This window comes from Solanum dulcamara, chromosome 5 (assembly GCF_947179165.1).
Source record: "Solanum dulcamara chromosome 5, daSolDulc1.2, whole genome shotgun sequence".
Classification (NCBI taxonomy): Eukaryota; Viridiplantae; Streptophyta; class Magnoliopsida; order Solanales; family Solanaceae; genus Solanum; species Solanum dulcamara.
In genome coordinates this window covers 61,079,378-61,102,228 of record NC_077241.1, presented here as the reverse complement: position 1 = coordinate 61,102,228, position 22,851 = coordinate 61,079,378, and the positions used below count along the sequence as shown (strand labels likewise).

The window sequence follows — 22,851 nt, the reverse complement described above, 5'->3', positions numbered from 1 at the left end:
AGAAGCATCCAAGCTAAGCTTCTAGCAGCTCAAAGTCGTCAAAAAGAGTATGATGATAGTAAGGTGAGTGATATGACATTTGAAGCTTTTGAAAAGGTGCTTCTAAAAGTGTCACCTATTAAAAGGTAATGAGGTTTGGTAAGAAGGGAAAAGTCAGTCCCCACTATAATGGGCCTTTCGAAATTCTTGACTGTATAAGGCCAATGGTGTAGAGATTCACCTTGAAACCTAACTTTTTTGGGGTACACCTGGAGTTGTATGTGTCAATGCATAAAAAGTACCATGGAGATGATGATTACATCATTAAATGGGAATTGGTGTTGTTAGACCAAGACCTTTAGTATATGAAAGAGCCAGCTGCAATCTTGATCGTGACGTTCAAAAATTGAGGACTAAAGAGATTAATATGGTTAGAGTGTAGTGGAAACATCGTTCGGTGTAGGAGGCGACTTGGGAGACTGAAAAGGACATGCGAGAGAAGTATCCTCAATTGTTGGTTGAAACAGGTACTACTTTATCTCTAATTTAGCCCTGTTTTCCCTAGTTGGTCACTCAGGGAGAGTGACAGGTAAATTGGTATCTATTGTAACGACCTATCTCCGTCGTTATGGATAGGTCAATGGGGAAGGATTTTGGGTCCCAAAAACTTCAGGTAGTACCTTCCAAAAAAATTAGCCTAGGCCAAACTTGGATGAATTTTGACTCAGGTGAGGTCTAGGGTGACTTTTTGAATGGTAGGGGATTGAATCTCTAATTTGATTACATAAGCTGATAGCCAAGACAATGCGAAGCATTTACGACTTCGTAGAATTTCCTTCGGACGAGTAAAACTCTCGAAACTGGACCTGACATGAAGAGTATAATTTAATACGTATTTAGAAAGGGGTTTGTTGTGAAATGGGGGGCTTGGAGTACAAACTCCAAGATCACTATTTTCACATATCCCGCCAGAGCAGGATGGATCCCGCCAGAGTAGGAAAGTCGTGAATTTAGATGGGAAAAACCCCATAAATGGTTTTATTTTGCTAAAACCATTTCTAAAATGATAGAAGGTGATCTAGGGCAATTTTCATTAATTTTCCACAGATTTTCACACTTAAGGTAAGGATTTTACTCCCTAAACTCATCCTTCGATTTCTAATACTCATAAACTAGGATAGATGATCATTATGGGAGGGTTTTAGCCTCGGTAAGGATGAAAAATAGCCCTATGGTGGTATTAGGATAATGGCTTTGGCCGAGGATGAGAATTGTTTTTCATTTTTCATGATAGTTAGGCCATTTTGTTGATCTTTTATATATAATTGTTGTTTTTAGACCAAGAACAAAAGGAACGAACTCGTAAAGGGAAAGCTCTTGCATGTTAAGGTTGTTGAAGCTCGAATTTGAAGTAGGTGATGGTTTTGTTTCCCGTATGTGTTTCAAGTATTTGTTAAATTGCTTCATGATATGCAAATATGTATATTAATAGGAAAATATGCTAGATTTTATGTGAATTGATCACTTTCTGGCCTGTTGTATGATGAACCTGTTCTTGGTGACAAAATGTTGAATTCTGAATGTAATTGTGGTTGTTTTGTATGTTGGGATTGGGTGTCACATTTTGACACATAAATTAAATCGTGTGTCACGTTCCGACACATATTTGGATCGGGTGTCATATTCCGACACAAACCTTGGACTAAGTGTCACGTTTTGACATAAGTTGAGTGTTGTAAGTCCTATTAAAAGGACCCTTATGTGATGTTATATAATTTTTGGTGGTTGAACTGTGTCCTTGCTGAATATTGTTTGAGATGACACTGGTTAAGTTAATCTGTATATATGTGTTTATTATGTTGAGTTTACTCGTCCATGATCCACTTATTGGCTAATGTGATCCTACTAGTCCACCGTTGATTTTGTTTACTAATACTATACTTGCTTTGTCTGTTGTTGAGTACAAATTATATTCAACCGGCTGTAGAGAGACCTCACCTAAAGGAATAGTTTTGTTCGAGTTCAAGGCTGAGCTGTTCTTTCAAGCTGTCGTGGACTCTATCTTTATTTCTAGTCCTTTTTCCAGGACTTAAACGTTCAGACAATGATTTATTTGTTACTGATTTTCTATTAGGAGTTGCACTTCCATTCTAGACTTGTTTAGTTTTAGAGTTTTGGTATGATGACTTTCAATTCCTAGGATGTTTTTCCATATATTAAGTTAATGACTAGATTATTTTCTGAGTTTATGGGAACTCAGTAGTTCTTATTGATTTAAATCTGCTTCCGCATCTTTAAATTTGTTTACATCTTGCGATTGTTGTAAGTTGGGCTGTAAGAATGATTCTCCCACTAGAGGGTTAAAGTGGGTGTCAGTCACGACGGGTCGGGGTCGTGACAAATTAACATCAAAGGTATGTGATACAACTTATAATTTGGTTGATGTTTTTTTACTCTTTGTGTCCTAAATTTTATAGTATTTTTTATTTTTTCGATATTCAAACTTCTAAGTTTTGTACTATATATTTAAATATAAATGTTTTATTTTTTGAAACTAAAATTTACATATTTTATTATCACATAAAAGAAATATTTTAAGTTATAATAATGTAATATATATTTTTCAGCCAAAATATAATAATGTAATAATTAAGACTATTTAAAAGAAATACGAGAAGATTAAAAAAGGGCAACCCGGTGCACTTAAGCTCCCGCTATGCGCAGGGTCCGGGAAAGGGCCCGACCACAAGGGTCTATTGTACGCAGCCTTACCTTGCATTTCTGCCAGAGGCTGTTTCCAAGGCTTGAACCCGTGACCTCCTGGTCACATGGCAGCAACTTTACCAGTTACTCCAAGGCTCCCCTTCAAGATTACAATCAAAGAATATGAAATTTCATAAAAGGGTTAATTATGTTCGCCTAGTAAATTTGTACGCGTTTTGAGCCATTTGAAAATAGAAACTAATTATAAAAAAATTGACATGCTACTAATTAATTTAAAATTATAATTCATTTTATAAAAAAATAGTTATAATTAGCACAACCCAAATATTGAGTAAATTTAATTTTTTTTTAATTCAAGTTGGACCCAAGTCCACTTATTATTAAACAAAAGTAACCAGGGAAAATTATATGATAAGATCTTTCTCAAAATTTAAACACATAAATAATAGTACTTTTTAAATATTACAAATATAAAAGATTTTATTACATATATAGTAGTTTTAATAAAAAAATTAAACAGTTATTATCAACACGGTAAAACATAAAAACTGTCACTAATTAAATATTTTTCTCTCTCATCTTTATTTGCCATCTTTTTCAAATCTTCATTAGCCACTAAATTCGAAGATTTCATAAAGACTATTCCTTTTATTTTAGTATCACTTCTTATATTTATATAAAATTAATATTAATAATAATATTACATGTGATTTTTTTATACGTAATACATAAATAGTATAATTTCTTATATTATCTAAAATATATCATGTATTTTATGGTATAAATATAATTTATGATAAAAGAAATTATTATTTTATTATGGTATACATTTATGCAATAAATATTCATGGTATAAATTTATATGTAAAGTATTATTTTGTAGGATATTTTTTTACAACTTTTATTAACATGCAGGGTATACTTTTTTTATATCTTAAATATATACCATATATTTTATAGTATAAATATACTTTTATGAAAAAAGAGTCAGATTGTTCTTATAGTAATGGTATGATATTATGGGATAAATATTCATGGTACCAATTATTCTATCGAAAGTATTATTTTTTTGTAAAAGAAAAATATTTATTATATGAATATATATGTAGTATATATATGGTATAATTTTTATATCTAAAATAAATGATGTATTTTTTTTGCTATAAATATAATTTGTGGCAAAGTAAATTTATTACTATATTTGTGATATATTATGGGATATTTATTCTTAATATAAATTTATTATATCAAATGATAATGTATAGAAAAGTATTTTATATAATGAAAGTATTTTGTTGCATATAGTAGATAAGGATACAATTTGTATGGAAAATAGGTTTTACCTAAAAACTAGGAACATAATCACATGATATATCTAGATTCCTCATTATTGCTCAGATTTGCGGATAAAATTGCTGCAACAATAAATATTTTATATGAATTGTAATTATAGAAATATATGTTTTTGTCCAAAAAAATAATATGCAAATACAAAACAGACATGGCCCAACACCAAGCCCAAATCAAAATTATCTTCATTATGACAAGAAAAGGAATTTGGGCTCGCAGTCCCTCCATTGTTGTCTTCTCTGTTCTTTCCCAAAAGGAAGCCAAAATAATCTTCTCTGTTCATTTCTTCTTCCCATAAATCTCTTCTCTTCCACCCCTCTATGTTCTTTTAGCAATGTTCTTATGAAAAAGTGGGATCAAGAGATCTCGTGACTTACAAGTTCGTCGCTGATCATCGAAGTAAATGTCGGAGAAAATACCATCGACCTCTCAGTTAGCTATTCTTTATCAAGTTCATCCGAGAAAATATAGTCGACTTCTAACAGGGATTGAAATAGCTCTCTTCTTCTCCAACTTGACTTGGTCAAAGTATCCGTACGGAGTTGGCAGAATCGGAGAAACATCTTGCACCCGCACTCATTTCATGTCGAGACGGGTTCGGCGGTAAAAATGAAGAGTCCGCACTACATAGCCTGTCGGGCTTATGGGGGGTCTATCCGGGTTTTCACCTTGCGCAGGGTGTACCTTCTAGGCTTATGGGGGCTCAGTTGAGTTTAGTTCTTAGGTTCTGGTTGTTCTTCTACACCCATGTGCATACTTTTACCATTCTTGTTCTTGACCTTCGTTTGTGTTTTTATTCTAGTATTTCCTATTGCATTTACTTTTCTTACTCAGTCGGCCTATGATGCCTATTGGTACCTTTTTATTTGTATTCATACTACACTCTACATCTGTTTTCGTGATACAGAATTAAGTACCAATTGTCACTGCCTTCATTCGAGCCAATAGTAGCCAGGATTCGGAGGTGAGGGTGAGCACACAACGTTCTAGATCATTGTCATCTTCTTCTGTTATTTTGTGACTTGTCTTTTGTATTCGAGACAGTTCCTTGTGACTGTATATTTTTTTGGTCTACTTTTGGGACTTTACTCTTTCAGCGGCTAGTGACTTCCAGGTTCTGGAAGGGATTCATCTTGCTTTTGGGAGGGATTCATCTTGCTTATGTATATATTTTTTTCTTGCCTTGTATTATTTCTATATTTCTTCCTTTTTGTTATTTAATCTCTACCCATATACTCATTACTAGCTATTCTGGATTACGATTTGACTTACCTACTAATGGATCACGACTCGAGGAATCGGGTCGTGACACTCAGTGTACTTAAAATCTGTCTAATCTCTTAAATGATATATGTACACTAATTGCCAAGACACTTAGTGCTTGCCTTGTGACATCTCAATAATGAACAAGGAATCACATTCTAAGGTAAAGCTTACAAGCCCTTGTACTTGAAACCACTTAAAATAGCCGAGGCTATTGATATGTCTGAGGATAAAAGTTGTCCTCCGACAGTATTACTAAAGTATACATCACTACCGAAGCGACTTTCTCATTTTGTTAAAAAAATTACAACTACGTTTATCTATGTAAGGCTAAACATTCTATTCTCTCAAAATATGGGGTCTCTGAGGCTTTGAAGAATGTTGTAGACCTCCTTCATTGACGGCCTACTAGATGGTGATGCTCCAGTACACATCAATCCTAATTTAAAAACACCTCTCATTTTTTCCACATTACTTGTTTCCATGATTTCTTCATCAAGGGCCTCAACAATGAAATTCCCATCTCTGTAATGTTGTTGAGCCCATTGTGCTAGATTTATTTGCTCCTCTCTGAGAATGGGTTGTCTCCCTGTTGTTAATTCTAATAGCACCACTCCAAAGCTATTGATATCTATCTTTATATTCACTCTGAATGTCAAGGCATACTCTATGAGGACCAAACATTAAAATTTAATATTAGAGTTGGATAAATTCTTTTGTGAAATTCTCGAGGTACACTAGATATTTGAAATGTAATATACCTGGCGTAATGTAACCAAATGTTCCAGCAATAGCAGAAGCTGTCTCAGGATCATCATCCCGCCTAAATAGTATTTTCTCTAGTTCAAAATCTACTATTTTCGCATCGAATTCTGAGTCCAGAAGGCTATTGCTGGACTTAATGTCTCTATGAATGATGGGTCGAGTAAAGTTGTGTGTATATAGCTGAGTCCTTGAGTTGCACCAGTGGCTATTTTTAATCTCTTTTGCCGATTCAGGTCTGGGGTACTACTTTCACCTGGTGATGCTTCTCTTTTCTTTCGGTGAAGCCATTTGTCTAGGCTCTGCTTCTCAAAGTATTTATAGACTAGAAGATTTTTGTCTACACTTGAGATGCAACACATGAGCTTGACAATGTTGTTGTGTCGAATGCTACCAAGTGTTCTAACTTCAGCCAGGAATTCCTTTTGTGGTCTTCCACCTGATTCTTTGCCAGGTCCTATGCTTTTAACAGCATAAGTATTGCCTATTTGGTCGATCACAACTTGATAGACTTCCCTCATCCTCCATTTCCTATTATGTTTTCGTCTGTCAAGTTAGAAAAAATGTTTTCTGTCGTCACCTTCAACTTTTGAAATGAAATAAACTTTATGTCATCTTTGACATTCTGCTTCTTTGTTTTCCACCAATGTTTTCTAGTTCTGTAAAAGATCCATAATAACTATATAGCTATACCAACTCTTATAATAGGAATAATCAAGTCTTGTGATCTCAAAAGTTTTCAAACCTCATCACCAGTGAAACAGTGTTAGGAAATTAAGTATCACGATTCAATTCCTCAGGTCATAATGGCACCTACTATAACCCATTAGTAGGTAAGCCAACCTATCAATCCAGAACTTCAAGTAATGAGTTTAAGGGTAGAAACTAAACAAGAGTGGCGAAGTATAAAGATCGGCAGAAAGAATAAGCGAAAGTAAACCAAAACATAATATAAACAACTAAAGATCCCTCTAAAAACCTGGAAGTCACAACTACAGCGCTGTTACAAAATAAAAGATGAGTACAAGTCCTGAAAGTGGACCGAAAATATATGCAATAACTGGCTAGTCTCAACGAGCAAGAGTAATGCCTAACTAAGGCCAAACTACCAAGCACTAGCCCGCTACACCATTTTACAAGGATCTAAGTCCACCGGAGCGACGTTGGGGCATCTAAAGCAAGTTTACATCCTATACTAAGGCCAACATATTGCACAGTATCAAAAAAATGCTTATTCAACTCTCCTTAGAATACTAACAAATAACGACAAGATACACATACTTCTAAATATCAAAAAAACCCGATAACAAGCCTAAAAGATGATTTTTAACACCTAAAATATACAATTAAACTAACCAACCCAAATTCCAACTATTTCAACATATTTTCACACATTTTAGCTCAATATAAAGAAAGGTAAAATTATAGCTTATCTATAGGCTAAACACGCGGCTCCAAATTACTGTGCCAGAGCTTTTCCCTTTCGAACTAGCTCAAAATGCTGTCACGCTATCAAAAACAGAACCACGACGTCAATACAGTCGTTTAGACACTAATTTCATAATTTTTGGATATGAACCAATTTTGGATTCTAAAATAGGAATTGTGGACCCACATATGAAATTCTGGATTTGAACCCTCAAAGCAGGTTTCAAATGTCACCTCGAGCTCACAAATCATATTTATAATATAATTCAGGGTGGGAAACTATGCGGGATGAGAATGCAACCAAAACTCATAAATTCTAACTAAAGGTTCAAAAATGGCAGCATCAAAATCAGCAAATTCTGAAGACACACACTCTTTCAACCAAAAAAATTACACAATGACGATTCTTGCAAAACCCCCCACAATCTAGACTAAAGAATCACTCAAAACGGAGTTATATTGACCAAGATACACTCTTCCAAAATTCAATAAAATTTCATTCTGGAAAAGACTCAATCAGTAACTAAAAACATATTTTTACCTCAAACAAATCTTCCCCTCACGTTTATGAGATACCAAGAGATTCTTCATGAAATTCTCTTGAATTTAGATTTTTGAATCACCAAAATTCGATTTATATAGGTCAAGAAATAACTTCTCAAAGTTCTTCAAAAACTCAATTCGAAAATGGACACTACTGCAAATAGAATCATGATTTTTACTTGAATCGAATACTCCAAATTAGTTTTAAAGCCCTCCAATGCGTTTTCCATGAAAAATCTCACAAGTTTGCCTTTTGAATCACCTAATTTGGAGCTCTATAGCCCAAGATAAAGGGTTTTAAAGTTGAGATAAAACTCCAAAAAAGGGTAAAGCTGCTGCAGTTTTTTTGTACATTTTGGAAAAATCCAAAATCATCGATGAGGTGCTCGAGATTCGTTCGGAATCCAATAAAAATAAACCAGATATGCCACCCCATTAAATTCAACATTCAGACTCAATGGCGTATTATGAATTCCTATACAAGATCATTTTAATAAAAAGTGGGTTCCACATCCAAAAAATGGTTATTTTACAAAAAATCCAAAAATGACCTTCAGGATCATTACAACATCCACTACTAAAAGAACTTTCGTCTGCAAAAGTAAGGAGAAAATTATACCTGAAGGGTCAATAAGCTGGGGAACTGCTCCCGCATCTCCTACTCGGTCTCCCATATAGCTTTCTCGATCGGACGATGGCGCCACTGGATCTTAATAACAGGGATGGACTTAGAATGAATATGGCGAACATCTCTGGCTAGAATAGCAATCAGTTCCTCAACAAAAGTCAGGCAATCATCCAACTCAACAAAATCATACTGAAGCACGTAAGACTCATCTGGAATATATCGGCAGCATAGAGACATGAAAAACAGGGTGTATAGCTGAAAATACTGGTAGCAAAGACAACTCATAAGAAACCTTGCCAACTCTCCTCAGAATCTCAAAGGGCCCGATATACCTAGGGCTAAGCTTTCCCCGCCTGCCAAATCTCATCACGCTTTTTAAAGGCAACACCCACAAGAACACCCGATCTCCCACCTTGAAGCGTAAGGGCCGACGCGTGCGATCTTCATAACTCTGGTGCCTACTCTGAGCTATCCTCAGCCTATCCTGAATAACCCAGACTCTGGCTATAGCATCCCAAAGTAAATCGGTACTGTGTGGACCAGGCTTTGAAGACTCAAACCAACCAACCAGAGTGCGACAACGTTTACCATATAAGGCCTCGAACGGGGCTATCTGAATACTAGAGTGGTAGCTGTTGTTGTACGCAAACTCTGCCAAAGGCAAGTACTGCTCCCAATGACCCTCAAACTTTAATACACAAGCTCGCAGGATATCCTCCAGAACCTGAATAGTACGCTTTGACTGACCGCCGGTCTGTGGATGAAATGTCATGCTAAGATCAACCCGGATGCCCAACTCTCTCTGAAAGTCCCTTCAAAAATTAGAAGTAAATTAAGATCCCCTATCTGATATAATGGATACTGATACCCCGTGCAGACGGACCACCTCCTAAACATAGATTTGAGCTAGATGATCTGTAGTAAAAGTGGAACGTACTGGCAAGAAATGCGCTGACTTGGTCAATCGATCAATGATGACCTAAATACTATCATTACCTCTGGATATTCAAGGCAATCCCATCATGAAGTCCATGGTAATCCGTTCCTATTTCCACTCGGGAATGGGTAATCTCTGAAAGACTCTACCAGGCCGCTGATGCTCGACCTTAACCTGCTAGCAACTTAAATAATGGGATACATACTCATCTATATCTCTCATCATACCACACCACCAGTAATGCTGTCTCAAATCCCGATATATCTTCGCGGTGCCCGGATGGATAGAATATCTAGACTAGTGGGCCTTGTGAAGGACCAACTAAATAAAGTCTCCAACTTTGGGAACACAAAGGCGACAATCGAACCATAGTATACCATCCGAATTTATAAAAGCCTGGCCACCCTTGCCTCACAATACTAACTCTCAAAGATCTACCAATGCTCCATCCTCAAACTAGTAGCCTCAAATCTGATCTAGTAGAGATGATTGAGCTCCCACAAAAGCCAAAATCGGTCTGGAATCTAAGATTTCCAACCTGACCATCCGATTAGCCAAATACTAGATGTCCAAAGCTAGGGGTCGCTCCGCAGCAGATAAGTAAGCTAAACTACATATACTTCCCATCTTCCGGCTCAAGACATCCACTACTACATTCGCCTTGCCCGGGTGGTAGAGGATAGAAATGTCATAATCAGCCAGTAGCTCAATCCAGCACCGCTGTCTAGAATTAAGATCCTTCTGACTCATAATATACTGTAAGTTGCGGTGATCTGTATATATATAGAAATAGACTCTGTATAAGTAGTGCCTCCACATCTTGAGCACAAAAACTACCATCGCCAGTTCCAGGTCATGAGTGGGGTAATTATGCTCGTGTACTTTCAACTATCTAGAAGCATAAACAATAACTCAGCCTTGCTGCATTAGTACACACTCAATACCTACACTAGAAGCATCACAATATACCAAAAAGATCTCTCCCTTAACTGGAAGAGTCAGAACAGGAGCGATGGTAAGCAACCCTTTAAGCTTCCAAAAGCCTGACTCACACTCTTCGGACCACATAAAAGGAACATCCTAGCGGGTCAAATGGGTCAATGGGGCTACAATAGTGGAGAAACCCTCAATGAATCATCTATAATACTAAGCCAATCCAACAAAACTCCGAATCTTCATAATATATGTGGGCCTAGCCCAACCACGAATAACCTTAATCTTCGCCGAATCCACCCTTATACCCTCTATGGACACCACGTGTCCCATAAATGCCACAGACTCCAACCAAAGCTCATACTTTGAGAATTTAGCATAAAGATGCTGATCTCTCAAAGTCTGGAGCACAACCCTCATGTGTTGCGCATGCTCCTCCCTACTCCGCGAGTATACTAGTATGTCATCGATGAATACAATCATGAAGAAGTCAAGATAAGGCTTGAATACTCAAGTCATAAAGTCCATAAAAGCTGTGGGGGCATTGGTAAGACCAAAAGACATCACAAGAAACTCATAGTGACCATAGCGAGTCCAAAAAATAGTATTAGAAATGTCGGCTGCTCTGATCCACAACTGGTGGTATCCAGGCCTCAAGTCAATCTTAGAAAATATAGTTTCACCCTGAAGCTGATCGAATAGATCATTGATACGAGGCATGAGGTAACAGTTTTTCATCGTCACCTTGTTCAGCTGCCTGTAATCAACACATATCCCATAGTCTCATCCTTCTTGTTAATAAACAGGACGAATGCACCCCATGGTGATACACTCAGTCGAATAAATCCCTTACCTAGAAGATCCTTAATCTGTATGCTAAGCTCCTTAAGCTCTGCGGGGGCCATACGGTAAGGTGGTATAGAAATAAGTTTAGTTCCCAGCTCCAAATCTATGGCAAAGTCAATATCTCTCTCTGGGGGTAGGCCAGGTGGGTTAGTGAGGAAGACATCAGTATACTCCCTAACCACGGGGACTGAATCAATAGTAGGAGCCTCGCTGGACACATCATGGATATATGCTAAGTACATCAAGCACCCAAACGCAACTAGCCATTGGGCTCGCATAAATGATATGATACTAGTAGGCAAGTGACTAAAAATGCCCTGTCACAAGACCGGAGGAATACCAGGCATGGCTAATGTAATAGTCTTGGCATAACAATCCAAAACCTCATAATGAGGGGATAGTCAATCCATGCCCAGAATAACATCGAAGTCCAGCATATCAGGTAAAATAAGATCTGCCCGAGTTTCATGCCTCTAAATAGTCACCATACAAGATCTACAAACCTGATCCACTACTAAAGAATCCCCTACTAGGGTAAAAACATGCAACGAGACCTCAAGTGACTCATAAGGAATACCCAAATATAGAGAAAAATATATAGACACATAGGAGTATGTGGAACCTGGATCAAATAAAGCTGAAGCAATCTGCTAAAAAATAAGGATAGTACCTGTTATAACATCATCTGATGCCTTAGCCTCTACCCTCGCCGGAGCAGCATAGAAGTGGCCCTATCGGCCTCCTCCACGAACAATTGCCCTACTACTTGACCTGCCTCCTCGGGGACCTCTTCGAAAACCCTGATCATCATTGCTGCGGTCGTGACCCCAATCTATACCTCCTAGTAGAGATGGTGCTACTACCAATGGTCTAGCCTAGCCAGGACACTTCCTAGCCTAGTGCTACAGTGAGCCACAATCGAAGTATCTTGAAGCTGAGCGACCTGTGATAACTCATCCCTGGTAGGAAGGAAACAAACATGATCCCCTCGAGCTCTGCCCTACGGTGGAACCCCCCGAACAGGGCTGACTACACTCAACTACTAGTAGGGCAGCCTAAATCGGCCAGATGGACTGACTCTACTAGTACCTATCCTGCTGGAACTGCTAGCGGGGCCTGTCATAACTATCATGAGCTCTAGAATGGTACCTACTATAGCTACCATGATGCCTGGGTCTCTTATTGCTGCCCTTTTGGGCCTGATAATGAATAATCTCGATCGTGCGGGCATGATCCACCACCTCCAGAAAAGAGTAGCCCACAGAAACCAAATGCTCAATCCCCAACCTCAGGTAAGGTCTCAATCCACACATAAAATATCATACCCGCTCCTCCTCCATGGGTAGAATCATAGTGGCATGTCAGGAAAGTTGATAAAATCTGGCCTTGTACTCCGCAATCGTCATGTGTCCCTGCTCCAATTAAGTAAACTGATCTCGGAGTTTGTCCCTAACACTCCTAGGGATGTATCAAGTCAGGTAAGCCTCTAAGAGCTGGGCCCATGTCAATAGTGGTGACCTAGTTGGCCTGGACTGCAAATAAGAGTGCCACCACTATCTGGCTGCCCCTCTAAACTAGTGAGTAGTGAAGTAGGCGCCTCTGGACTCCACAAGACCTAAGGAATGGAGCTGCTCTTGACAGGTAGTTAAGAACTCCATAAAATCCTCGCTAATGGCTCTAGAAAATATCAGGGGTGGCAGCCTATGAAATACAATCCAGAACTGCTAGCGGGGGTGCAACAACTGGTGGAGGCAGCTGAACCTCCAGTGCTGGCTGGACGAGCATATCCCGAGGTGCTAGTATGCCCGCTATAGGGGTCGGGGCCTGTGGTATAACCCCAATGTCCATGAGAAGTTGCACAATCGACGCTTGTAGTTCTGGGGTTATAACTGGTGTGGCTGATGGTTGTGCCACTGGTGGTGGTCCCTCTGGCTAAGTAGGAATAGTAGCGTCCTGATGCTCGTCTACCAACTTCATCTCTATCTCTGAGTTGGGAGATAGTGCTGCTCCCCTACCTATCCCACGAGGACAGCCTCTAGGCATGCTAGGCCTTGGTGTGTTATCACGATCGGTGGTACTGTGCGTACGAACCATCCCTGCGAAAAAGTAGAACAAATGAGATTTTAGGAAATCAATAAGACATAACACTGCACAAAATGATACAATATAAAGAATGTTCCTAATGACATCTTGTAGCCTCTCGAAGATAAGTTACAGACGACTCCGCACCCATCCGCGAGACTCTATTAGACGTTAGCTCTGTACAAGTGAGACCAACAAACCTGGGGCTCTGATACCAACTAGTCACGACCCAATTCCTCAGGTCATGTTAGCACCTACTATAACTAGTAGGTAAGGCAACCCGTCAACCCAGAACTTCAAATAATGAATTTTAGGGTAGAAACTAAACAAGAGTGGCAAAGTATAAAGATTGGCAGAAAGAATAAGTGAAAGTAAACCAAAACATAATATAAAAAACTAAAGATCCCTCTTAAAATCTGGAAGTGACAAGTACAGAGCTGCTATAAAATAAAAGATGAGTACAAGTCTCAAAAGTGGACCAAAAGTATATACAACAACTGGCTAGTCTCAGAAGGCAAAAGATGGGCCATCCATACTGAAGGAGACAAAAATGATCCAAAAACGCCAAGCGCTCACCCTAGTCTTCAAAGTTGACTACAACAGGCTCGATCTATCCACAGTGGCAGCTGGTGCTCGGTTGTGCATCACGAACGTAGATGCAGAGTGTAGTATGAAGACCAAGACAATAGGTACCCAGTAGGCATCATAGGCCGACTGAGCAGAAAGAGTAAAAATAATATGAAAAAGAGGAATAGCCTAAATAGGAGTCAACATAAGCATCAAAAGGGAAAAGAGTACTACCTATGAGAAATACAGCTAACTATACCCAACTGGACCCCCATAAGCCCAACTGGGACACTCGTGCGTAAGTTAAACAAAAACCCGAATGATCCTCCATAAGCCCGCTGAGTACACATAATAGCTATAACTACCAAGGCTAGGAACAAAGAATCTGCGATATCAAAAACCGAAGTATTGTATCATTTCTAAGCCTAGAATCTCCAAGAGTCAATTGAACTAGGGCTGCCTTAGGGGTTGAGGCCGGGACTAAGACCCAAATACTTGCCCAAATATTTAAAGTGGCCAAGGCTGGGACTGGGTACCTGCATGCTTACCATAATACATAAGTGCAGTCGAGGCCAGGAATGGATACACAGATGCTCATTATAATACATCGGTATGATCAAGGCTGAGATTAGATACTCGAATGCTCATCATACTAGCAAGACGGTAGAGGCCGGGGCTGAATACCCAGATGCTCCCCGATAATTCAGAATGGAGGTCGGGACTTGGTACCCGAATCCTCACAGATAATTTATCCATGATGCCAAATATTCTACTTCTCAACTAGAATACAACAGTACCAAAAATCCCCTTTCTAATGAGTCAACCGATATGCCGCCAAAACTGGAATGGAAACCAAAGTCAACGCTCATGAAATCTAGTATAGCCGATGCATCACAAAAGTCATGATTATACCAATTTATGGATGAGGATATTTTTAAGAGCAAGGGTAATGTCTAACTAAGGCCAAACTATCAGGCACTAGCCCGCTACACTATTCTACAAAGATCTAAGTCCACCGAAGCAACGTCAGGGCATCTAAAGCAAGTTTACACCCTATACTAAGGCCAACATATTGCATAGTAGTAAAAATATGCTCATTCAACTCTCCTTGTAATACTAACAAATAACGACAAGATACGCATGCTTCTAAATATCCAAAAAACCCGATAACAAGCCTAAAACATGATTTCTAACACCTAAAATATACAATTAAACTAACCAACCCAAATTCCAACTATTTCAACATATTTTCACACATTCCATCTCAATCTAAAGAAAGGTAAAACTGTAGCCTACCTGTAGGCTAAACATGTGACTCTAAATCACTCTGCCAGAGCTTTTCCCTTTTGAACTACCTCAGAATGCTATCACGTTGTCAAAAATAGAACCATGATGTCAATACGGTCGTTTAGACACTAATTTCATAATTTTTGGAGATGGACTAATTTTGGGTTCTAAAACGGGAATTGTTGGACCCATATATAAAATTCTGATTTGACCCCCCAAAGTAGGTTCCAAACATCACTCCGAGCTCACAAATCATATTTATAACATAATTCAGGGTGGAAAACTATGCGGGATGATCATGCAATCAAAACTCATAAATTCCGACTAATGGATCAAAAATGACAGTATCAAAATTAGCAAATTTTGAAGACACACACTCTTTCAACCCAAAAAAATTATACTATGATGATCCTTGCATAAAACTCCATAATCTAGCCTCAATAATCACTCAAAATGGAGTTATATTGACCAAGATACACTCTTCCAAAATTCAATAAAATTTCATTAGGAAAAAGACTCACTAAGTAAATAAAAATGCATTTTTACCTCAAACGAATCTTCCCCTCACATTTTTGAGATTACCAAGAGATTTTTCACGAAATTCTCTTGAATTTAGACCCTTGAATCACCAAAATCGGGTTTATATAGGTTCAAAAATAACTTCTCAAAGTTCTTCAAAAACTCAATTCGAAAATGGACACTGCTGCAAATAGAATCATGATTTTTACCTAAATCGATTGCTCCAAATAAGTTTTCAAGCTCTCCAATGAGTTCTCCATGAAAAATATCACAAGTTTTCCTTTTGAATCACCCAATTTAGAGGTCTATAGCCCAAGATAAAGGGTTTTAAAGTTGAGATCAACCCAAAAAAAGGGTAAAGTTGCTGCAGTTTTTTTGTAGATTTTGGAAAAATCCAAAATCTCCGACGGGGTGCTCGAAATTCGTTCGAAATACAATAAAAATAAACCAGATATGCTACCCCACTAAATTCGACATTTTGGACTCAATGGCGCATTCAGAATTCCCATATGAGATCATTTTAATAAAATATGGGTCCCACATCTAAGAGTCATTTAAGCCACATTTCACAACGGGCCTCGATATTAGTTCAGAATACTCAAAAAGTGAACGAACGATTGTCCTAGACCAAAATCGATATTCCATAAATAATTGTGTTGTCAGAATTTTCATTCGGGTAGGTTTTCCAAGAATGTTGATCAAAGTCAACCATAGGCTAACTTTCAAAGTCAAAAGCGTCAAATGGCCCCAAACTCGTATTGATTGCCTCGATAGTCATACCAACAATGCTACTAGCCTAATTTGGATATTTTGGAGCTGATGAAAACATCAGAATTCGAATTCGAGGTCTCCTTGATCCAGAATTCAAAAAATCGCAACTAAACTAACTTAGGCCTTTAAAATACCAAAATAGGCTCGGGACCTCTAAAAATTCAACCAATATTTCTTCTAGACCAAAAAACATCTCCTGAACCCAGCGGAGTCATCGAAATTATATTTCGAGTATCAAAACTCCAAAATTTGACCAAAGTCAAACCTTAGCTTAAAATTCATCAAATTCTCAACGCAAGACCTCAAATTTTCATTACAACTCCAAAACTGATTCTGTAAAGTCTCTTATGCCTATTTCGACATTTCGGAGTTGCTGAAATTGATGGAATTCCATTTCAAGACCTGTAGCTTTGATTGACCCCAAATACCACTTTTTAATAGTTAAAGCTTATGAAAATTCAAAATTTCCAAAGACTTAACTTTTTATAGAATTTTCTAAAAATCAACACCCGATACTAATCAAAAATGACTCGGGACAACTAAAGAAAGGGGTAAAATGGTTATTTTATAAAAATTCCAAAAATGACCTTCAGGGTCATTACATTAAGATTTATCTAAGAAACTCCTACTTAGTACATATTTTTATGTAGTAACCAAGACTTTTATTTAAAACTAAGTGGTGGTTAGTTGGCCACATATGTATTGTGTGAGTTTTTTTTCTGCTTGTTTTGTGGTGTGTAATCCTCATACATACACTATATATGTGTGTGTGTGTAGCCTATGTAATTAACAATATAGAAATAAGAAGAATACTTAAAATATTCCAGCTTTCTCTTCTTCTTCCCTATAGGTTTATAGCAATCTACAACTACATTTTATTCAGTGCTTCAACTTTCCATTTTCTAATCCTTCTTGTAACATGGTATCAGAGCCCATCTCTTACGGGATTTGAATTTATTTTTTTGTTGATTGGCTCATCTTTTTTAAGATTTTTTTTCTTGAATCTATTTGCTAGAAAACATGGCACCAGAAAATCAACCAACGATAGGTCCTTCGATTTTTTCTAGCGATAATTATCATATTTGGGCTATTAAAATGAAGGCCTATTTGAAGGCTCTCAACTTGTGGAATGTCATTGAGAGAGGAGAACCTGTTTTCCAGCTATTAAGAGACAACCCAACTCTCAATGATATAAAAAAGTATGATAAGTTGGTGACTAAATCTCCAAGAGCTCTCATTTGCATCCATTCCAGCCTTACAGAAGTTATGTTTACAAGGATTGTGGCTTGTGAGACAACCAAAGAAGCTTGGAATAAGCTAAAGGAGGAGTTTTAAGGCAGCAACAGAGTTAAGTCGGTTAAGGTCTTAGATTTGAAGAGGGAGTTTGAGCTCTTGAAGATGAAGGATTCGGATAGTGTGAAAGAATACTCTTCCAAACTGATAGATATTGTGAACCAAATTAGGATACTTGGTGAAAACTTTCCAGACCAGAAGGTTGTAGAGAGGATCATGGTTAGCCTTCCGGAAAAGTTTGAATCAAAAATCTTAGCTATTGAAGAGTTTTGTGACTTGACTACTCTTTCAATAGCTGAGCTGATCTCTAAATTGCAAATCCAAGAGCAAAGGGTAACCATGAGAAGCGAAGGGATAGTAGAAGATGCCTTTCAAGTAAGGCATAAATTCAGGCAACAAAAGGAAGAAAACAAAGTCTCTTTAAACCACTCTAGAGAGGTGAAATTTTGTGGATACCAAGGTGAATTTTTGAGGAGGGGTAAATTTCCACCTTGTGGTATTTGTAAGAAGACAAACCACTTGGAGAAGAATTGTTGGCAAAAGTCCAAGAGGTCCCCTATTCACGTAAGAAATATGGGCATATTGAGAAGTATTGCAGGCAAAAGCAAACTCAAAGTGGTCAGTCTTTCCAACGAGTAAATTTTGCGGAAGATCACCAAGTTAAAAACAGAGGAAGAGGTATTCATGGCTTCACACACATCACATGTTGATTGATGCAATTGGTACGTCGATAGTGCATGCACAAGGCATATGGTGATTGATGAAAATCTATTTGTTAGCTTGGATAGGTCTGATGGGACCAAAGTGAAGCTTGGAAAATGTGTACTGGTGCAAGCTCAAGGTAGAGGGTTCGTAAAATTTCCTGCGGATGAAGGTATGAAAATCATAAATAATGTTCTTTATGTGCCAAGCTTAATTCAAAACTTGTTGAGTGTTGCTCAATTACTTCATAATAATTACTTACTTACTTTAAAGGATAAAAAATGTGTCATTTATGATCGTAAAAGTTGTGAAGTAGCTAAAATTAGCATAATTGGAAATTTCTTTCCAATTTCATGTTATTCTGCTGAAAGTTGCTCTTTCAATGTTGAAATGAGTGATACTTGGCTTTGGCACAAAAGATTCGGTCATTACAACCTTAGTTCATTGGTTTATATGCAATCCAAGGGTATGGTGCTTGATGTAACCAAAATTGACATGTGCCGAGATATTTATGAGTCATGTCAATTTGGTAAATTGCATAGACGATCCTTTTCTAAAGGAAGTCTTTGGAGGGCGAAGGAAAAGCTAGAGTTGGTTCATACAGATATATATGGACCAATTAGGACATATTCTTTGAGTAGGAATAAATATTTTATTCTCTTTATAGATGACCTTACTCGAATGACATGGGTCTTTTTTCTAAGTAGCAAAGTTCAGGTGTTTTCTGTTTTCAAAGAATTCAAGGCTATGGTAGAAAGGGAGAGTGGCTACCAGTTGAAGTATATCAGGTCATATAATAGAACTGAATATACTTCACATCAGTTAAGCAAGTATTGTAAAGACTTAGGTATTCAACAACAATTCACTATAAGCTACACTCCAGAACAGAATGGGGTTTCTTAGAGGAAGAAAAGAACAGTGATGTAGATGGCAAGATACATGCTGGCAGAAAAGAAGATGCCTAAATATTTTTGGGCTGAAGCAGTCAATACTGCAGTCTATTTGCTGAATAGGTTACCAACTAGATCACTCCAAGACATGACACCATTTGAAGCATGGAGGGGTATAAAGCCATCTGCTAGACACTTAAAAGTCTTTGGTTCAGTCTGCTATGCACATGTTCCAGATGCTAAAAGAGGCAAATTGGATAACAAGGCAGAACTCTATATTTTGTTGGGATATAACACAGCAGCAAAAGGGTACAAAGTGTATAATGTTCGTACAAAGAAGGTGCTTATTAGTAGAGATCTTGCAATGGACGAGTCTAAACACTATAATTGGGATCGAGATATTATTGTGAAGAACCAAGATGGGAGGACTTTAGTTGTAGCTCAAAATCCGCAGATGAGTGATATTTCTTCCATTCCTATTACTGAAGCAAGACACCTTTCAAATGTTGAATTGACAACTGATTCTCCAATTTTGAAGACCAGGTCACTAGCGGAAGTTTATGAGCAATGCAATTTTTGTCTTATGGAACCATCTTCCTTTGAAGAAGAAGCAAGTGATGAAGCTTGGAATTCCGCAATGGAGGAGGAACTTGCCATGACTAATAAAAATGATACATGGGAGTTGGTTGATAGGCCCGAACAAAAGAATATTATTGGTGTTAAATGGGTCTATAGAACGAAGTTCAAACCAGATGGATCCATCTTCAAACATAAAGCCAGGCTCATAGTTAAAGTCTATTCCCAGCAAACTGGCATGGACTTTGGAGATACGTTCGCACCTATTTCAAGGCATGAGACAGTAAGATTTCTAACTGCTCTTGCAATATAGTACAAGTGGAAAATCTATTATTTAGATGTCAAATCTGCATTTCTAAAAGGATTTCTTGAAGAAGATATATATGTTGAACAACTTGAAGGTTTTATAGTTGTAGGTGAAGAAGACAAGGTGTATAAGCTTAAAAAGGCTCTCTACGGTCTTAAACTAGCTCCGAGAGCTTGGTACAGTAGGCTGAATACTCATTTGCTGTGTCAAGGCTTCAACCGAAGCCTAAATGAGCCTACTTTATACTTCAAAAGGCAAGTTTTTTTTATAGGAACAGACCCTACACGAGGCTCCCACCTCTCGTGCACAGTCAGGGGTTGAGCATCACCCCAAGCCTTAACATAAATAACAAAATAGAAAAATACAAGGAGGGGGACATAAACCTTACCTCCGATCCTATGTTGGTACATAAGTCGTCTAACCTACTAAGGTCGGCTAACTCATCTCCGGTACAAAAAAAGGCTAACTATAACTAGAAAGCAGTAAACCTATGAGAGGACTCCTCCCGGTACAAATCGACTAAGAAAGCATAAATAAGAGAGACTCTCCCCTTCCATGAGAAAACAAGAAAGTAACCTACACTAGTCCTATTCAACTATGCTACATATCATACATAGCTAAATTGAAGAAGAACAAGTATACAAAACTTCTATCTCACATGGGATGAGAAAATTCTTTTCATCTTTGTCCTTTTTAGTCTTGTCATACCAAGTAAGTCCCCATGGAGGGGTGCATCCACATCAAGATCAAGTATATATCAGCTAACGATGATAAAAGGAGATGAAGTATATTGAATTGTAACACCCAGTAGCCTTGGAGGTGTTGTTGAGGAAGGACTTGAATTGACTTATTGCATGCTGCAATTTGAAGATGATGTAGCTCTGAATAGGGCTGCTGTTAGGGAGGTCAATTGGTGGTTATCTCCAAGAAGCTTGTCTGTAATAGAGCTGCTGTAGGTAATGAGGAGTAATGGATGGTATTAGTGAGGTCATAGCATGTCATACTTTAGTCTTCCCTTGTTTGCAGATAAGAATAAGCTGCTTTTTGTTGCATGTTATAGTTAGGAGTAGACCCCTCTTTGTGGTGCGAGTTGTATCCTTGAAACACTTGCACAGGAAACTACAACCAGAACAACACACAAACAAACAAACTTGCCATCTGCTATACCAAGTACTATTGACTTGTAAGTGCTTAGTTTGTGCTGCATATTGGTGAAGCAGAGGTTGTATAATGTTGGTTGTTGATGGATTGAGGATTAAAGAATTCTCATAGTTGGAGTTGCAGCTGGGGTACAATAGTGCTGCTGCAGGAGTAGTTGCAAGTGTTGAGATATGGTGATTGGTATAGCTGGAGTGATGATTTGGTGATGAGGTCCAAGTATGCCAAGCTGCTGTCTCTCCTCGTTTGAGAATCATTGAACCTGCATAAGGAAAAGGCAAGCTGATGGAAAGCTAATTGCGATATCCGTTTATGTTGATGATTTGATGATCACAGGTGAAGATTCTCTTGTGATTCAAGAAGTTAAAAATGCGATGCTAAAAGTTTTTAAAATGTCTGATCTAGGGGAGATAAAGTTCTTCGTGGGAATGGAAATTTCTCAATCTTCTGAAGGAATTTTCTTGTTCCAAAAGAGGTATGCCCTGAATCTCTTAAAAAGGTTCAAACTTGATAAGTGCAAACCTGTTGCAACTCCACTTATTGTGAATGAAAAGTTAATGAAGTATAATGGAGAAGAACGGGCAGATTCAAAACTTTATAGGAGCCTTATTGGAAGCATGTTATATCTAACTACTACAGGCCAGATGTGATGTTTGCATCTAGTCTACTGTCTCGATATGCAATGTCCCAACACCAAGCATCTTGGAGCTGCTAAAAGGGTGTTGAGGTATATTATAGGGACAACTGATTATGGCATTTGGTATAGAAGTATGGAGAATGGATCTCTTATTGGCTATTCAGATAGCGATTGGGGTGGATGATTACAAAAGCATATCTAGTTACTCCTTTTCATTTGGTTTAGGCATTTTTTCTTAGAGCACAAAAAAGCAAGATATCGTAGCTCAATCTTCAATAGAAGCCGAGTATGTGGCCGCTGAATCTGCTACAAATCAAGGAATTTAGTTGAGAAAAATTTTATTTGAATTAGATCTTTTGCCAAAAGAGCCAATAGTAATATATGTAGATAATAAATCAGCCATTGCTATGGCTACAAATCTAGTAGAACATAAAAGGACGAAGCATATCAACATTAGATTCCATGTTTTGTGAGATGCCAAGAAGAATGGGGAAGTTAAGTTGATGCATTGCAGAACTGAAGAAAAACAAGCTGATATTCTAACTAAGGCTCTTCCCACTAATAAGTTTGAGTTTCAAAGGTCGTTGCAGGGAGTTTCAATGAAAAATCTTAAGGAAGAGTGTTAGGAAATTAAGATTTATCTAAGAAACTCCTACTTAGTAGATATTT

At 37.8% G+C, this 22,851-nt stretch overlaps 1 pseudogene; it reads right to left on the bottom strand.

Annotated features, from left to right (window-relative positions):
• Window positions 1-5,663: 5,663 nt before the first annotated feature.
• Window positions 5,664-22,851, bottom strand: part of LOC129888599 (receptor-like protein kinase HSL1) — a 28,542-nt pseudogene continuing 11,354 nt past the window's right edge.